This window comes from Silene latifolia, chromosome Y (assembly GCF_048544455.1).
Source record: "Silene latifolia isolate original U9 population chromosome Y, ASM4854445v1, whole genome shotgun sequence".
Lineage (NCBI taxonomy): Eukaryota > Viridiplantae > Streptophyta > Magnoliopsida > Caryophyllales > Caryophyllaceae > Silene > Silene latifolia.
In genome coordinates, this window is record NC_133538.1 from 430,834,875 (window position 1) to 430,840,974 (window position 6,100).

The following is a 6,100-nucleotide window of genomic DNA, read 5'->3' on the forward strand; positions in this document are numbered from 1 at the left end:
TACATCATTACATAAATTCAATTTTTTTTATTAAAATAGCCTAAAAAAATTAAAGTTTCACTTTTAAGCATTAAAGTTGAACTCGTATAATATTAAAGTTACATTCAAAAATCATTTAAATTAAATTACATTAATCACAATCACATCATTTCATAAATTCAAATTTTTATATTAAAAATGGCCTAAAAAAATTAAAGTTTCACTTTTAAGCATTAAAGTTTCACTCGTAAAACATTAAAGTTATATTTAAAAATACATAAATTTAATTTTTTATTTACAAAATGACTTTAAAAAATTAAAGTTTCAATCGTAAAGAATTAAATTTGTCATTGTCAGATTAAAGTTTCACTTTTAAAACATTAAAGTTTCATTTCAAAAATTGATTAGAAGTCTCAAATCTCAACCATCAATCTTAGAAGATCTAATGGCTTAGATTAGGACTTATGGACTCAAATATATAGGTGGACTCATTTGAACTTGGCTCTATATATATATATATATATATATATATATATATATATATATATATATTTATATATATATATATATATATATATATATATATATATATATATATATATATATATATATATATATATATAGAGAGAGAGAGAGAGAGAGATTGAATCATGTGAGGCACCCTTCTTAGGGTGAGGCAAATTGCACCCATCCTAAACCGTCGATCTAAATATTCTAAACTCACCTGGATGCTGCCACGTGTCCCTATATAAGACTAATAAATACGTTATTTCTGCTCCTCTTCAATAACTCACACAATTACTCTGCCCACTCTCTCTCTTCAACTCCTCTTCACCCAAGTTCTATCTTTAGCTCCGTTTCACCATTATCAGTGAGCTTTTCAACCGCCATTATCAGTGAGCTTCTCAACCGCCATTATCATCCGCAAATTAGGTACTTTCGATCAACTAGTTTTATTTTAATTCATCCGTATTTTTCATTTTGTCTTTTCCGATTATCATCTCGTCTTCGCCATTATCACTGAGCTTTCATTCCATATTTTAACATTAATGTTCAATCAACTTATTTAATTCGTTACATTCAAGCTCAACTAGTTTTATTACTTATTAATTTGTTTTTCTGCAGGTTTTAATCGTTTATTCAGCATAATCGAGCACAATAGGTACGCATACAATCAATTGAAGACGATTTCTCTGCTTCTTCGTAAGGTCTTTCCCCTTTCTTACCTATTTTCTACCTCGCTTTCAATTTTGGTTGGTTAATCTGTTATGTTTTGGTGAAAACCTTATTAAATCACTTTAATTGCTGAGTTCTACCTCGCTTTCAATTTTGGTTGGTTAATCTACTGAACCTGTGCTTAATCTTGTTTGTTCTTCTTGTCGAAAGCCTTGCCGCTCCAAAACCGTATTTTTCTGTCTCTTGATATCATCAAATTATTTGAATTTTGATATCTTTTGATGTGATTTGGATAGGGTTTATGTTTTGGTCAATTAGGCGAAATTGTTGATATTTTTGTGGTTAAATTCTTAGTTATTTGAGGTTTGAACTGTTTTGGTGTGTTTTTGATTTGTCCGATCAAGGAAAATTGTTGTTTGTTGTGTTAATCTTTGTCCAAATCCGGTTTGCGTCTTGAATTCCCGATTATTCAAGATTTGAATGTTTTTGATGGACCGAATTAGGCGAAATCGTTGTTGTCGTGGTTAAATGCTTTCGCAAGAGTCCAATTTGCGTCTTTGGTTCTCGAGTTGTTTGAGGATTGAACTGTTACTCACTTGTGACTTTGATTTGTCAATCAAAGTAAATTGTTGTTTTTGTTGTTTGTTAAATGATGTGCGAATCCTATTCGCGTGTTTAATACTCGGTAAATATGAAGTTTGAACTGTTTTGATGTGTTTTTGATTTGGTTTGAAATAGGCAAAATTGTGGTGTTGTCATTAAATGTTGTGTGAGGCCGATTTACGTGCTAAACTCTCGCTTATTTGAGGGTTTAACTGTTTGATGTGTTTTTGATTTGCCGAATTAGGTGAAATTGTTGTTGTTGCTAAATTTGTTGGAGACACATTTACTTACTAACTTGTCGAGTTTGACGTTCTTGACAAATTTCACGAAATTGGTATTTGATGTTTGAAATGTGTTTTTGGTCGTGGTTTTTGTTTGGCTAATTAGGTGAAATTGTTGTTGTATTAATGTTTTGTAGGAGACTGATTTGCATACAAAAAGAACAGACATACGGAGTTTGTCGACAAGACTTCGAGGCGGCTAAGCTTATTAATCTTGAATCGCCGATCGCAGTAATGCGGTTCGTGGTGGTGGTGACGCTCTCCTATGGATGTTGATTCAAGTGGCAGTGGAGCTTAAAGGTGCTACATTCTGAATTTTTATTAGATTTTTTTCATTGCAAAAGGCGCTACTTTTGATTTGATCATGGACTTTGGACTAAGTCGAGTTGATTGATTGAATTGGTTAGGTGTATAAATTAATGAAAGTTTCTTTAAGGTGTATAAAAACTTAATGGAAATGTTACAATATGATTAGCTTCATATTAGTGTTTAGTTAATATAAAAGTTGAGACTTAGGGTGCGGCTTTTAAGATTGTGATCTGTGCTCTCTGAGAGTCCAGGTTATTTCTAATCCCAATTGTTCTAACCAAGATACAATTGCGACAGCAAAATTCCGTCTGAATGTATATTTTTTTTGTTTTTACTGATCAGGCATATCGGAAGATGAAAGGAAGCGTCTGTTACATTGTGTGATAGTTGGAGGCGGACCAACAGGAGTAGAATTTAGTGGTGAATTGAGCGATTTCATAAAAACAGATGTTAGTAAGCGGTATGCTCATGTGAAAGACGACATTCAGGTCACCCTTATTGAGGTATGGATTCTATTAACCGGAATGTTTGTGAAACTTCCTGCAACTATTATATTTCACTGGTCACGCCTAATTTCCCAAATTGATCAGGCTAATGAAATCCTATCGTCTTTTGATACCGGGTTGAGGGAGTATGCAGCAAATCACTTGACCAAGGTAATGCACAATTCACATCCGTTTTCCTAAATCTTATCACATTTTTTCATTCTCTGATTTAATGCATACAGTCGGGTTGAGGGATTTCATTTCATATTTTCATTCTCTGATTTAATGCATACAGTCGGGTTGAGGGATTTCATTTCATATTTTCATTCTCTGATTTAATGCATACAGTCGGGATTTCATTTCATATTTTCATTTCATTCTCTGATTTAATGCATACAGTCGGGTTGAGGGATTTCATTTCATATTTTCATTTTATTATTTTGTGAATCATAGTCCTTGTTTCGTGAATCCTAGGTCTTATATTGTGAAACTTGGTCAAAATCACCTATTTTGCTCCTTTTATTATTTTGTGAATCCTATACCTTATTTTGTGAATCTTAGAGCTTCTTTTGTGAAACTAGAAGGTAATATTGTGAAATTTGGTCATAAAATGGTCGAAATCACCTATTTTGCTCTTTTTCTTATTTTGTGAATCATAGACCTTGTTTCGCGAATCTTAGGCCTTATATTGTGAAACTTGGTCATAAATGGTCAAAATCACCTATTTTGCTCCTTTTATTATTTTGTGAATCCTATACCTTATTTTGTGAATCTTAGAGCTTGTTTTGTGAAAATAGAAGGTAATATTGTGAAATTTGGTCACAAAATGGTCGAAACCACCTATTTTGCTCTTTTTATTATTTTGTGAATCATAGACCTTGTTTCGTGAATCCTAGGCCTTATATTGTGAAACTTGGTCATAAATGGTCAAAATCGCCTATTTTCCTCTTTTTCTTATTTTGTGAATCATATACCTTGTTCCGTGAATCCTAGGCCTTATATTGTGAAACTTGGTCATAAATGGTCGAAATCACCTATTTTGCTCTTTTTCTCCGAATGGAAACTTAGCATCATGACCTTATTTTGTGAATCATATACCTTATTTTGTGAAACTAGAAGGTAATATTGTGAAATTTGGTCATAAATTGTCGAAATCACCTATTTTGCTCTTTTTATTATTTTGTGAATCATGTACCTTGTTTCGTGAACGAAGATACAAGGTACAGGATATTCTTGTTAGCAATTATGGTTTGGTTGTTATTCCTTTTCAGGCAATCATAAACGAAGATGCCTCTGGTGATGTGCTTGCCTTGAGAATGCAAATTCAGCAGCTGAAGGTATTGAATTGTCTTCTATACCAACCCTAGGACTCAAAATGTACATTTTCAGTATAGGGCAGGCCAAATGTTGTTTCTTAAAAGTTAGTGTAAATCTCGATAATTTAGCTGTTTGGATTCCCTATCTTTGATACTCTAGGCTCAGTTGGGGCCATATTATCTTAGTTAAGTTGTCAATTCAAGTTCTTTATGAAGCACAGAAGTCATACCTTGCTCTTTGTACAATGTTATTGAGAATTTAGAACGTTTTGGTCTCCGTGCATCAATATCAGGGAATATGTCAAATGGTAGCGATAGGAAAGTATATTGAGGGTTAATGAGATTGTCTCGGAAGCTCATTGCAATTTTGAGATATTTTGTACAAAAAAAAGCTAATTTCCTAGTTCACCATTTTGCAGAAAGAAGTTTCTCATCTGCGTAGTTTAGCTAATGGAGGACAAGGAAACCAGGACTAGAAGCCCAGTCACTGAGTTTGCTAGGTTCACCAGGAGCTTTTAAGCGGGAAGGGCTTAATGGTTCGTTTAGTCCATTGGGATCTGACAAAAAGCAATCTCAGGTTCGTGTTTCTGTTATTTTGGCAAGGTGATTCAGTTTGTTGCAGGTTAGTTAAATACTCCATATCTAAAGGCTATTAGCTTAAGGTTCCCCTTATTTAATCTTTGTTATGTACTCGTATATCTTAACGGCTATTAGCTCAAATGGGAGAGCAATGTGCAAATCTTGCACAAAGGTATGAGTTCGAATCTCATATAGCCTAGTTAATTTAAGAATATAGTGTATTAAACTTAAATACAATAACATTGAGGATGAGTGAGCCAAATCCGTACTCAGATGTGCAAAATTGAGGATGAGTAGAAGAAGCTCAAACTTAGATGTACACATATACCATATTAATTTTGTGTTTTAGTTTTGATGATTAGATTAGAAGGAAGGTTGAAAGATGCGCTTTTTGGGGAACAGAGATAAACCCATCACCACCAAAGCGATAAAGACATCGAAACAATGCACATATGATTTATATCTTCAATAGAAATGGTGTTTGTTTGCTTTACGAGGAATGGAATCGTCATCTTCATACTTTAGATCCTCAACAAGATCATAAACTTATGTTTGGTTTGCTCTTTTCCCTCAAATCTCTTATCGCTAAGATGGACCCCACTTGGTAATAATCAACTTTTTTAATGTTAATGTTTTCCTGATTTTGGATTTGTTAATTTGTTTGAGTTTATTGTTTGAGTATATCAGACTCCCCATACCCTACAATTTGCGAGAGTCATTGAGTCACTCGGGTCGCAAAATGTATGTGGCTAGAATATGGTATATGTGGATTAGAATGAATCAGATGAATATCACTTTGGCAAAGTTTTAATTTTTTTTTTTTGATACAATATGGTGAGTGTTGGAGTTATGCATCTCCTTTAATAAGAAGATGTTAGAACATATTCTAACTTATTGGCATAATAATGAGAGTACGGATTAGGCTTTGAAGTAACAGTAGCAGTCAATAACCAACATGGGAGTCGAACCCACACCTTGTGCATTGCACAACGCTCTGCCATTTGAGCTAATTGGTTTTAAAATAATTAAATCATTAAACTAGTTTTCATCATGTGAGTTGTTCTCTTATCTCTGGTCCCCCTGCCATTAGAGGAACGATTGAAGAAATTGATTCTCGAGGTGTGCTCTAGTCCTTACCTTGGAACTTTCCATTTTTTGGTTAACTGCTACGCCGAAAAGAAATAGTTGTCACTTGGTATTTTGCTCTATACTAGTATAGTTGTGTATATCGCTTCTGATCTTTTTCCACATTCATGTTGAGGAACAAAATTAATTGCGGTTTTTTTGAATGTGCTGCTTTAGTTCATTCCGTCTTGAAAGAATGTGGAAGAAAATCATACCTCCATTTATTTTAACCACTTATGATGACCAA